Genomic DNA, 13,775 nt, shown 5'->3' on the forward strand with positions numbered 1-13,775 from the left:
ACAGCTCTGCAGCACACAGATCTGCTCCGTATATGACACACACAGCTCTGCAGCACACAGATCTGCTCCGTACATGACACACACAGCTCTGCAGCACACAGATCTGCTCCGTACATGACACACACAGCTCTGCAGCACATAGATCTGCTCCGTACATGACACACACAGCTCTGCAGCACACAGATCTGCTCCGTACATGACACGGACAGCTCTGCAGCACATAGATCTGCTCCGTACATGACACACACAGCTCTGCAGCACATAGATCTGCTCTGTACATCACACACACAGCTCTGCAGCACATAGATCTGCTCCGTACATCACACACAGCTCTGCAGCACACAGATCTGCTCCGTACATGACACACACAGCTCTGCAGCACATAGATCTGCTCCGTACATGACACGGACAGCTCTGCAGCACATAGATCTGCTCCGTACATCACACACACAGCTCTGCAGCACATAGATCTGCTCCGTACATCACACACACAGCTCTCCAGCACACAGATCTGCTCCGTACATGACACACACAGCTCTGCAGCACATAGATCTGCTCCGTACATGACACACACAGCTCTGCAGCACATAGATCTGCTCCGTACATGACACGGACAGCTCTGCAGCACATAGATCTGCTCCATACATCACACACACAGCTCTGCAGCACATAGATCTGCTCCATACATCACACACACAGCTCTGCAGCACACAGATCTGCTCAGTACATGACACACACAGCTCTGCAGTACATAGATCTGCTCCGTACATGACACACACAGCTCTGCAGCACACAGATCTGCTCCGTACATCACACACACAGCTCTGCAGCACATAGATCTGCTCCGTACATGACACACACAGCTCTGCAGCACACAGATCTGCTCCGTACATCACACACACAGCTCTGCAGCACATAGATCTGCTCCGTACATGACACGCACAGCTCTGCAGCACACAGATCTGCTCCGTACATGACACACACAGCTCTGCAGCACATAGATCTGCTCCGTACATGACACACACAGCTCTGCAGCACATAGATCTGCTCAGTACATGACACACACAGCTCTGCAGCACACAGATCTGCTCCGTACATGACACGGACAGCTCTGCAGCACATAGATCTGCTCCGTACATGACACACACAGCTCTGCAGCACACAGATCTGCTCCGTACATGACACACACAGCTCTGCAGCACACAGATCTGCTCCGTACATGACACACACAGCTCTGCAGCACACAGATCTGCTCAGTACATGACACACACAGCTCTGCAGCACACAGATCTGCTCAGTACATGACACACACAGCTCTGCAGCACATAGATCTGCTCCGTACATCACACACACAGCTCTGCAGCACACAGATCTGCTCCGTACATGACACACACAGCTCTGCAGCACACAGATCTGCTCCGTATATGACACACACAGCTCTGCAGCACACAGATCTGCTCCGTACATGACACACACAGCTCTGCAGCACACAGATCTGCTCCGTACATGACACACACAGCTCTGCAGCACATAGATCTGCTCCGTACATGACACACACAGCTCTGCAGCACACAGATCTGCTCCGTACATGACACGGACAGCTCTGCAGCACATAGATCTGCTCCGTACATGACACACACAGCTCTGCAGCACATAGATCTGCTCTGTACATCACACACACAGCTCTGCAGCACATAGATCTGCTCCGTACATCACACACAGCTCTGCAGCACACAGATCTGCTCCGTACATGACACACACAGCTCTGCAGCACATAGATCTGCTCCGTACATGACACGGACAGCTCTGCAGCACATAGATCTGCTCCGTACATCACACACACAGCTCTGCAGCACATAGATCTGCTCCGTACATCACACACACAGCTCTGCAGCACATAGATCTGCTCCGTACATGACACACAGCTCTGCAGTACACAGATCTGCTCCGTATATGACACACACAGCTCTGCAGCACACAGATCTGCTCCGTACATGACACACACAGCTCTGCAGCACACAGATCTGCTCCGTACATGACACACACAGCTCTGCAGCACACAGATCTGCTCCGTACATCACACACACACAGCTCTGCAGCACATAGATCTGCTCCGTATATGACACACACAGCTCTGCAGTACACAGATCTGCTCCGTATATGACACACACAGCTCTGCAGCACACAGATCTGCTCCGTACATGACACACACAGCTCTGCAGCACACAGATCTGCTCCGTACATGACACGGACAGCTCTGCAGCACATAGATCTGCTCCGTACATCACACACACAGCTCTGCAGCACATAGATCTGCTCCGTACATCACACACACAGCTCTGCAGCACATAGATCTGCTCCGTACATCACACACACAGCTCTCCAGCACACAGATCTGCTCCGTACATGACACACACAGCTCTGCAGCACATAGATCTGCTCCGTACATGACACACACAGCTCTGCAGCACATAGATCTGCTCCGTACATGACACGGACAGCTCTGCAGCACATAGATCTGCTCCATACATCACACACACAGCTCTGCAGCACATAGATCTGCTCCATACATCACACACACAGCTCTGCAGCACACAGATCTGCTCAGTACATGACACACACAGCTCTGCAGCACACAGATCTGCTCAGTACATGACACACACAGCTCTGCAGTACATAGATCTGCTCCGTACATGACACACACAGCTCTGCAGCACACAGATCTGCTCCGTACATCACACACACAGCTCTGCAGCACATAGATCTGCTCCGTACATGACACACACAGCTCTGCAGCACACAGATCTGCTCCGTACATCACACACACAGCTCTGCAGCACATAGATCTGCTCCGTACATGACACGCACAGCTCTGCAGCACACAGATCTGCTCCGTACATGACACACACAGCTCTGCAGCACATAGATCTGCTCCGTACATGACACACACAGCTCTGCAGCACATAGATCTGCTCAGTACATGACACACACAGCTCTGCAGCACACAGATCTGCTCCGTACATGACACGGACAGCTCTGCAGCACACAGATCTGCTCCGTACATCACACACACACAGCTCTGCAGCACATAGATCTGCTCCGTACATGACACACACAGCTCTGCAGCACACAGATCTGCTCCGTACATGACACACACAGCTCTGCAGCACACAGATCTGCTCCGTACATGACACACACAGCTCTGCAGCACACAGATCTGCTCAGTACATGACACACACAGCTCTGCAGCACACAGATCTGCTCAGTACATGACACACACAGCTCTGCAGCACACAGATCTGCTCAGTACATGACACACACAGCTCTGCAGCACATAGATCTGCTCCGTACATCACACACACAGCTCTGCAGCACACAGATCTGCTCCGTACATGACACACACAGCTCTGCAGCACACAGATCTGCTCCGTATATGACACACACAGCTCTGCAGCACACAGATCTGCTCCGTACATGACACGGACAGCTCTGCAGCACATAGATCTGCTCCGTACATGACACACACAGCTCTGCAGCACATAGATCTGCTCCGTACATCACACACACAGCTCTGCAGCACATAGATCTGCTCCGTACATCACACACAGCTCTGCAGCACACAGATCTGCTCCGTACATGACACACACAGCTCTGCAGCACATAGATCTGCTCCGTACATGACACGGACAGCTCTGCAGCACATAGATCTGCTCCGTACATCACACACACAGCTCTGCAGCACATAGATCTGCTCCGTACATCACACACACAGCTCTGCAGCACATAGATCTGCTCCGTACATGACACACAGCTCTGCAGTACACAGATCTGCTCCGTATATGACACACACAGCTCTGCAGCACACAGATCTGCTCCGTACATGACACACACAGCTCTGCAGCACACAGATCTGCTCCGTACATGACACACACAGCTCTGCAGCACACAGATCTGCTCCGTACATCACACACACACAGCTCTGCAGCACATAGATCTGCTCCGTATATGACACACACAGCTCTCCAGCACACAGATCTGCTCCGTACATGACACACACAGCTCTGCAGCACATAGATCTGCTCCGTACATCACACACACAGCTCTGCAGCACATAGATCTGCTCCGTACATCACACACACAGCTCTGCAGCACATAGATCTGCTCCGTACATCACACACACAGCTCTCCAGCACACAGATCTGCTCCGTACATGACACACACAGCTCTGCAGCACATAGATCTGCTCCGTACATGACACACACAGCTCTGCAGCACATAGATCTGCTCCGTACATGACACGGACAGCTCTGCAGCACATAGATCTGCTCCATACATCACACACACAGCTCTGCAGCACATAGATCTGCTCCATACATCACACACACAGCTCTGCAGCACACAGATCTGCTCAGTACATGACACACACAGCTCTGCAGCACACAGATCTGCTCAGTACATGACACACACAGCTCTGCAGTACATAGATCTGCTCCGTACATGACACACACAGCTCTGCAGCACACAGATCTGCTCCGTACATCACACACACAGCTCTGCAGCACATAGATCTGCTCCGTACATGACACACACAGCTCTGCAGCACACAGATCTGCTCCGTACATCACACACACAGCTCTGCAGCACATAGATCTGCTCCGTACATGACACGCACAGCTCTGCAGCACACAGATCTGCTCCGTACATGACACACACAGCTCTGCAGCACATAGATCTGCTCCGTACATGACACACACAGCTCTGCAGCACATAGATCTGCTCAGTACATGACACACACAGCTCTGCAGCACACAGATCTGCTCCGTACATGACACGGACAGCTCTGCAGCACACAGATCTGCTCCGTACATCACACACACACAGCTCTGCAGCACATAGATCTGCTCCGTACATGACACACACAGCTCTGCAGCACACAGATCTGCTCCGTACATGACACACACAGCTCTGCAGCACACAGATCTGCTCCGTACATGACACACACAGCTCTGCAGCACACAGATCTGCTCAGTACATGACACACACAGCTCTGCAGCACACAGATCTGCTCAGTACATGACACACACAGCTCTGCAGCACATAGATCTGCTCCGTACATCACACACACAGCTCTGCAGCACACCGGCTACACACACTGACTGGACGGTAGAGGCTAGATCGGAGTTGATTTTTTGAGGGGGAGGAGTGATTTCATGAAATCATGATGTCACCGGAAGGGGCGGGGCCTCCTCAGTGCCGTGCAGATCTGTGGGCGGGAAGCGGCAGTGCTTGGGCTCCTCAGTGCAGAGCGGACGGATCCTGACCCTGAGGTGGGGGAATATTCAGCTTTCCCTCATTAGTTATAGCTCTGGGGTCTCAGGCTGGATGTTGGGGGCACAGAGCAGTGTCTCCTGTCACCACTGGGGGCTGCAGCTCGTGTATATCTCAGGGCATGTACTGAAGCTGCAGCACCGTTCTGTGGAGGCTTCCATAAGGTAAGTGGCTTATGAAGGGGGGTTACACGGAGCAGGGGGCGATGCTGTGGAGGTTTCATAAGGAATGTGGGGGTTATTCTAGGCAGGAGGCGACGCTGCATGTTTGGGGGGCTTGCAGGAGGCAATGTGGAACGTTTAGGGCGGCTCGCACTTGCCACGGAGCGACTGCATGTTTGGGGTGGACTCTCACTGGACAGGGGGTGAAGCTGCACGTTTGGGGGGGGCTGGCACTGGGCAGTGAGCGACGCTGCACGTTTGGGGGTGCTGGCACTGGGCAGTGAGCGACGCTGCACGTTTGGGGGGCTGGCACTGGGCAGTGAGCGACGCTGCACATTTGGGGGGGGCTGGCACTGGGCAGTGAGCGACGCTGCACGTTTGGGGGGTGCTGGCACTGGGCAGTGAGCGACGCTGCACATTTGGGGGGGCTGGCACTGGGCAGTGAGCGACGCTGCACGTTTGGGGGGGCTGGCACTGGGCAGTGAGCGACGCTGCACGTTTGGGGGGGCTGGCACTGGGCAGTGAGCGACGCTGCACGTTTGGGGGGGGCTGGCACTGGGCAGTGAGCGACGCTGCACGTTTGGGGGGGGCTGGCACTGGGCAGTGAGCGACGCTGCACGTTTGGGGGGGCTGGCACTGGGCAGTGAGCGACGCTGCACGTTTGGGGGGGCTGGCACTGGGCAGTGAGCGACGCTGCACGTTTGGGGGGGCTGGCACTGGGCAGTGAGCGACGCTGCACGTTTGGGGGGGCTGGCAGTGGGCAGTGAGCGACGCTGCACGTTTGGGGGGGCTGGCAGTGGGCAGTGAGCGACGCTGCACGTTTGGGGGGGCTGGCAGTGGGCAGTGAGCGACGCTGCACGTTTGGGGGGGCTGGCAGTGGGCAGTGAGCGACGCTGCACGTTTGGGGGGGCTGGCAGTGGGCAGTGAGCGACGCTGCACGTTTGGGGGGGGCTGGCAGTGGGCAGTGAGCGACGCTGCACGTTTGGGGGGGGCTGGCAGTGGGCAGTGAGCGACGCTGCACGTTTGGGGGGGCTGGCAGTGGGCAGTGGGCGACGCTGCACGTTTGGGGGGGGGCTGGCAGTGGGCGACGCTGCACGTTTGGGGGGGGCTGGCAGTGGGCGACGCTGCACGTTTGGGGGGGGCTGGCAGTGGGCGACGCTGCACGTTTGGGGGGGGCTGGCAGTGGGCGACGCTGCACGTTTGGGGGGGCTGGCAGTGGGCGACGCTGCACGTTTGGGGGGGCTGGCAGTGGGCGACGCTGCACGTTTGGGGGGGCTGGCAGTGGGCGACGCTGCACGTTTGGGGGGGGCTGGCAGTGGGCGACGCTGCACGTTTGGGGGGGCTGGCAGTGGGCGACGCTGCACGTTTGGGGGGGCTGGCAGTGGGCGACGCTGCACGTTTGGGGGGGCTGGCAGTGGGCGACGCTGCACGTTTGGGGGGGCTGGCAGTGGGCGACGCTGCACGTTTGGGGGGGCTGGCAGTGGGCGACGCTGCACGTTTGGGGGGGCTGGCAGTGGGCGACGCTGCACGTTTGGGGGGGCTGGCAGTGGGCGACGCTGCACGTTTGGGGGGGGCTGGCAGTGGGCGACGCTGCACGTTTGGGGGGGGCTGGCAGTGGGCGACGCTGCACGTTTGGGGGGGCTGGCAGTGGGCGACGCTGCACGTTTGGGGGGGCTGGCAGTGGGCGACGCTGCACGTTTGGGGGGGCTGGCAGTGGGCGACGCTGCACGTTTGGGGGGGCTGGCAGTGGGCGACGCTGCACGTTTGGGGGGGCTGGCAGTGGGCGACGCTGCACGTTTGGGGGGGCTGGCAGTGGGCGACGCTGCACGTTTGGGGGGGCTGGCAGTGGGCGACGCTGCACGTTTGGGGGGGCTGGCAGTGGGCGACGCTGCACGTTTGGGGGGGCTGGCAGTGGGCGACGCTGCACGTTTGGGGGGGCTGGCAGTGGGCGACGCTGCACGTTTGGGGGGGCTGGCAGTGGGCGACGCTGCACGTTTGGGGGGGCTGGCAGTGGGCGACGCTGCACGTTTGGGGGGGCTGGCAGTGGGCGACGCTGCACGTTTGGGGGGGCTGGCAGTGGGCGACGCTGCACGTTTGGGGGGGCTGGCAGTGGGCGACGCTGCACGTTTGGGGGGGGCTGGCAGTGGGCGACGCTGCACGTTTGGGGGGGCTGGCACTGGGCAGTGGGCGACGCTGCACGTTTGGGGGGGCTGGCTCTGGGCAGTGGGCGACGCTGCACGTTTGGGGGGGGGGGGGGCTGGCACTGGGCAGTGGGCGACGCTGCACGTTTGGGGGGGCTGGCACTGGGCAGTGGGCGACGCTGCACGTTTTGGGGGGGGCTTGCAGGGGGCGACGCTGCACGTTTTGGGGGGGGCTTGCAGGGGGCGACGCTGCACGTTTGGGGGGCTGGCACTGGGCAGTGGGCGACGCTGCACGTTTGGGGGGGGCTGGCACTGGGCAGTGGGCGACGCTGCACGTTTGGGGGGGGGCTGGCACTGGGCAGTGGGCGACGCTGCACGTTTGGGGGGGGCTGGCACTGGGCAGTGGGCGACGCTGCACGTTTGGGGGGGGGCTGGCACTGGGCAGTGGGCGACGCTGCACGTTTTGGGGGGGGCTTGCAGGGGGCGACGCTGCACGTTTTGGGGGGGCTTGCAGGGGGCGACGCTGCACGTTTTGGGGGGGGCTTGCGGGGGGCGACGCTGCACGTTTGGGGGTTCTCGCTGGGCAGTGGTGCGTGTTGTGGGGGCTCTCGCTGGGCAGTGGTGCTTGTTGTGGGCTCTCGCGGGGGCAGTGGTGCTTGTTGTGGGGGCTCGCGGGGCAGTGGTGCGTGTTGTGGGGGCTCTCGCGGGGCAGTGGTGCGAGCCCCCCCCCGACGTGCAGCCTCTCTCTCCCTGCGAGCCCCCCCGACGTGCAGCCTCTCTCTCCCTGCGAGCCCCCCCGACGTGCAGCCTCTCTCTCCCTGCGAGCCCCCCCGACGTGCAGCCTCTCTCTCCCTGCGAGCCCCCCCCGACGTGCAGCCTCTCTCTCCCTGCGAGCCCCCCCGACGTGCAGCCTCTCTCTCCCTGCGAGCCCCCCCCGACGTGCAGCCTCTCTCTCCCTGCGAGCCCCCCCGACGTGCAGCCTCTCTCTCCCTGCGAGCCCCCCCGACGTGCAGCCTCTCTCTCCCTGCGAGCCCCCCCGACGTGCAGCCTCTCTCTCCCTGCGAGCCCCCCCGACGTGCAGCCTCTCTCTCCCTGCGAGCCCCCCCCGACGTGCAGCCTCTCTCTCCCTGCGAGCCCCCCCGACGTGCAGCCTCTCTCTCCCTGCGAGCCCCCCCGACGTGCAGCCTCTCTCTCCCTGCGAGCCCCCCCGACGTGCAGCCTCTCTCTCCCTGCGAGCCCCCCCGACGTGCAGCCTCTCTCTCCCTGCGAGCCCCCCCGACGTGCAGCCTCTCTCTCCCTGCGAGCCCCCCCGACGTGCAGCCTCTCTCTCCCTGCGAGCCCCCCCCGACGTGCAGCCTCTCTCTCCCTGCGAGCCCCCCCGACGTGCAGCCTCTCTCTCCCTGCGAGCCCCCCCGACGTGCAGCCTCTCTCTCCCTGCGAGCCCCCCCGACGTGCAGCCTCTCTCTCCCTGCGAGCCCCCCCGACGTGCAGCCTCTCTCTCCCTGCGAGCCCCCCCGACGTGCAGCCTCTCTCTCCCTGCGAGCCCCCCCGACGTGCAGCCTCTCTCTCCCTGCGAGCCCCCCCGACGTGCAGCCTCTCTCTCCCTGCGAGCCCCCCCGACGTGCAGCCTCTCTCTCCCTGCGAGCCCCCCCGACGTGCAGCCTCTCTCTCCCTGCGAGCCCCCCCGACGTGCAGCCTCTCTCTCCCTGCGAGCCCCCCCGACGTGCAGCCTCTCTCTCCCTGCGAGCCCCCCCGACGTGCAGCCTCTCTCTCCCTGCGAGCCCCCCCCGACGTGCAGCCTCTCTCTCCCTGCGAGCCCCCCCGACGTGCAGCCTCTCTCTCCCTGCGAGCCCCCCCGACGTGCAGCCTCTCTCTCCCTGCGAGCCCCCCCGACGTGCAGCCTCTCTCTCCCTGCGAGCCCCCCCGACGTGCAGCCTCTCTCTCCCTGCGAGCCCCCCCGACGTGCAGCCTCTCTCTCCCTGCGAGCCCCCCCGACGTGCAGCCTCTCTCTCCCTGCGAGCCCCCCCGACGTGCAGCCTCTCTCTCCCTGCGAGCCCCCCCGACGTGCAGCCTCTCTCTCCCTGCGAGCCCCCCCCGACGTGCAGCCTCTCTCTCCCTGCGAGCCCCCCCCGACGTGCAGCCTCTCTCTCCCTGCGAGCCCCCCCGACGTGCAGCCTCTCTCTCCCTGCGAGCCCCCCCGACGTGCAGCCTCTCTCTCCCTGCGAGCCCCCCCGACGTGCAGCCTCTCTCTCCCTGCGAGCCCCCCCCGACGTGCAGCCTCTCTCTCCCTGCGAGCCCCCCCGACGTGCAGCCTCTCTCTCCCTGCGAGCCCCCCCGACGTGCAGCCTCTCTCTCCCTGCGAGCCCCCCCGACGTGCAGCCTCTCTCTCCCTGCGAGCCCCCCCGACGTGCAGCCTCTCTCTCCCTGCGAGCCCCCCCGACGTGCAGCCTCTCTCTCCCTGCGAGCCCCCCCGACGTGCAGCCTCTCTCTCCCTGCGAGCCCCCCCGACGTGCAGCCTCTCTCTCCCTGCGAGCCCCCCCGACGTGCAGCCTCTCTCTCCCTGCGAGCCCCCCCGACGTGCAGCCTCTCTCTCCCTGCGAGCCCCCCCCGACGTGCAGCCTCTCTCTCCCTGCGAGCCCCCCCGACGTGCAGCCTCTCTCTCCCTGCGAGCCCCCCCGACGTGCAGCCTCTCTCTCCCTGCGAGCCCCCCCCCCGACGTGCAGCCTCTCTCTCCCTGCGAGCCCCCCCCCCCCGACGTGCAGCCTCTCTCTCCCTGCGAGCCCCCCCCCCCGACGTGCAGCCTCTCTCTCCCTGCGAGCCCCCCCCCCGACGTGCAGCCTCTCTCTCCCTGCGAGCCCCCCCCCCCCCCGACGTGCAGCCTCTCTCTCCCTGCGAGCCCCCCCCCCCCCCGACGTGCAGCCTCTCTCTCCCTGCGAGCCCCCCCCCCCCCGACGTGCAGCCTCTCTCTCCCTGCGAGCCCCCCCCCCCCCCGACGTGCAGCCTCTCTCTTTGCGAGGGACGCTGCGGGGGCTCGCTGGGCAGCGGGGCGCGGCGCGTTGGGGTGGGGCTGGCACTGGGCAGGGGGGTGACGCTGCACGTTGTGATGGGGGGCCGGCACTGGGCAGGGGGGTGACGCTGCACGTTGTGATGGGGGGCCGGCACTGGGCAGGGGGTGACGCTGCACGTTGTGATGGGGGGCCGGCACTGGGCAGGGGGGTGACGCTGCACGTTGTGATGGGGGGCCGGCACTGGGCAGGGGGTGACGCTGCACGTTGTGATGGGGGGCCGGCACTGGGCAGGGGGTGACGCTGCACGTTGTGATGGGGGGCCGGCACTGGGCAGGGGGTGACGCTGCACGTTGTGATGGGGGGCCGGCACTGGGCAGGGGGTGACGCTGCACGTTGTGATGGGGGGGCCGGCACTGGGCAGGGGGCGAAGGGGGGCCCTGTGTGTGTGTGGGGGCCCTGTGTGTGTGTGGGGGCCCTGTGTGTGTGTGGGGGCCCTGTGTGTGTGTGGGGGCCCTGTGTGTGTGTGGGGGCCCTGTGTGTGTGTGGGGGGCCCTGTGTGTGTGTGTGTGGGGGCCGTGTGTGTGTGTGTGTGGGGGCCGTGTGTGTGTGTGTGTGGGGGCCGTGTGTGTGTGTGTGTGTGTGGGGGCCGTGTGTGTGTGTGTGTGTGTGGGGGCCGTGTGTGTGTGTGTGTGTGTGGGGGGCCGTGTGTGTGTGTGTGGGGGCCGTGTGTGTGTGTGTGTGTGGGGGCCGTGTGTGTGTGTGTGTGTGGGGGCCGTGTGTGTGTGTGTGTGTGGGGGCCGTGTGTGTGTGTGTGGGGGCCGTGTGTGTGTGTGTGTGTGTGTGTGTGTGTGTGGGGGCCGTGTGTGTGTGTGTGTGGGGGCCGTGTGTGTGTGTGTGTGGGGGCCGTGTGTGTGTGTGTGTGTGGGGGCCGTGTGTGGGGGCCGTGTGTGTGTGTGTGTGTGTGTGTGTGTGTGGGGCCGTGTGTGTGTGTGTGTGGGGGCCGTGTGTGTGTGTGTGTGGGGGCCGTGTGTGTGTGTGTGTGGGGCCGTGTGTGTGTGTGTGTGTGGGGGCCGTGTGTGTGTGTGTGTGGGGGCCGTGTGTGGGGGCAGTGTGTGTGTGTGTGTGTGGGGGCAGTGTGTGTGTGTGTGGGGGCAGTGTGTGTGTGTGTGGGGGCAGTGTGTGTGTGTGTGGGGGCAGTGTGTGTGTGTGTGGGGGCAGTGTGTGTGTGTGTGGGGGGCAGTGTGTGTGTGTGTGGGGGCAGTGTGTGTGTGTGTGGGGGCCGTGTGTGTGTGTGTGGGGGCCGTGTGTGTGTGTGTGGGGGCCGTGTGTGTGTGTGTGGGGGCCGTGTGTGTGTGTGTGTGGGGGCCGTGTGTGTGTGTGTGTGTGGGGGCCGTGTGTGTGTGTGTGGGGGCCGTGTGTGTGTGTGTGTGTGTGGGGGCCGTGTGTGTGTGTGTGTGTGGGGGCCGTGTGTGTGTGTGTGTGTGGGGGCCGTGTGTGTGTGTGTGGGGGCCGTGTGTGTGTGTGGTGTGGGGGCCGTGTGTGTGTGTGTGTGGGGGCCGTGTGTGTGTGTGTGTGGGGGCCGTGTGTGTGGGGGCCGTGTGTGTGTGTGTGGGGGCCGTGTGTGTGGGGGCCGTGTGTGTGTGTGTGTGTGTGTGTGTGGGGGCCGTGTGTGTGTGTGTGTGTGTGTGTGTGTGGGGGCCGTGTGTGTGTGTGGGGGGGCCGTGTGTGGGGGCCGTGTGTGTGTGTGTGGGGGGGGCCGTGTGTGGGGGCCGTGTGTGTGTGTGGGGGGGCCGTGTGTGGGGGCCGTGTGTGTGTGTGTGTGTGGGGGGCCGTGTGTGTGTGTGGGGGCCGTGTGTGTGTGTGTGTGGGGGCCGTGTGTGTGTGTGTGTGTGTGTGTGTGTGGGCCGTGTGTGTGTGTGTGTGTGTGGGGGCCGTGTGTGTGTGTGTGTGTGTGTGTGTGTGGGCCGTGTGTGTGTGTGTGTGTGTGGGGGCCGTGTGTGTGTGTGGGGGCCGTGTGTGTGTGTGGGGGCCGTGTGTGTGTGTGGGGGCCGTGTGTGTGTGTGTGGGGGCCGTGTGTGTGTGTGTGGGGGGCCGTGTGTGTGTGTGTGGGGGCCGTGTGTGTGTGTGTGGGGGCCGTGTGTGTGTGTGTGGGGGCCGTGTGTGTGTGTGTGGGGGCCGTGTGTGTGTGTGTGGGGCCGTGTGTGTGTGTGTGTGTGGGGGCCGTGTGTGTGTGTGGGGGCCGTGTGTGTGTGTGGGGGCCGTGTGTGTGTGTGGGGGCCGTGTGTGTGTGTGGGGGGCCGCGTGTGTGTGTGGGGGCCGTGTGTGTGTGGGGGCCGTGTGTGTGTGGGGGCCGTGTGTGTGTGGGGGCCGTGTGTGGGGGGGGCCGTGTGTGTGTGTGGGGGCGTGTGTGTGTGGGGGCCGTGTGTGGTGTGGGGGGCCGTGTGTGTGTGTGGGGGCCGTGTGTGTGTGTGGGGGCCGTGTGTGTGTGGTGGGGGCCGTGTGTGTGGGGGCCGTGTGTGGGGGGGCCGTGTGTGGGGGGGCCGTGTGTGTGGGGGGGCCGTGTGTGTGGGGGGGGCCGTGTGTGTGGGGGGCCGTGTGTGTGTGGGGGCCGTGTGTGTGGGGGGGCCGTGTGTGTGTGGGGGCCGTGTGTGTGTGTGTGTGTGGGGGCCGTGTGTGTGTGTGGGGGCCGTGTGTGTGTGGGGGCCGTGTGTGTGTGTGGGGGCCGTGTGTGTGTGTGGGGGCCGTGTGTGTGTGTGGGGGCCGTGTGTGTGTGTGGGGGCCGTGTGTGTGTGTGGGGGCCGTGTGTGTGGGGGCCGTGTGTGTGTGTGGGGGCCGTGTGTGTGTGTGGGGGGCCGTGTGTGTGTGGGGGCCGTGTGTGTGTGTGGGGGCCGTGTGTGTGTGTGGGGGCCGTGTGTGTGTGTGGGGGCCGTGTGTGTGTGTGGGGGCCGTGTGTGTGTGTGTGTGTGTGTGTTGGGTGGGGCTCGCAGGGAGAGAGGCTGCACGTTGGGTGGGGGGGGAGCTTGCAGGGGGAGAGAGGCTGCACGTTGGGGGGGGGGAGGATGCAGGGGGGAAAGAGGCTGCACGTTGGGGAGGGGGGAAGAGGCCTGCACGTTGGGGGGGGAGCTTGCAGGGGGAAA

General features: G+C 63.3%; 1 long non-coding RNA gene across 1 annotated transcript in view; it reads left to right on the top strand.

Annotated features, from left to right (window-relative positions):
• Positions 1-5,168: 5,168 nt before the first annotated feature.
• LOC142309797 (uncharacterized) overlaps positions 5,169-13,775 on the top strand; it is a 12,521-nt gene continuing 3,914 nt past the window's right edge. Inside the window, exon 1 of the long non-coding RNA XR_012753994.1 lies at positions 5,169-5,492. This is a non-coding gene — a long non-coding RNA (uncharacterized LOC142309797). The remainder of the gene's footprint in view (positions 5,493-13,775) is intronic.

This window comes from Anomaloglossus baeobatrachus, chromosome 5, assembly GCF_048569485.1.
Source record: "Anomaloglossus baeobatrachus isolate aAnoBae1 chromosome 5, aAnoBae1.hap1, whole genome shotgun sequence".
NCBI classification, from domain to species: domain Eukaryota; kingdom Metazoa; phylum Chordata; class Amphibia; order Anura; family Aromobatidae; genus Anomaloglossus; species Anomaloglossus baeobatrachus.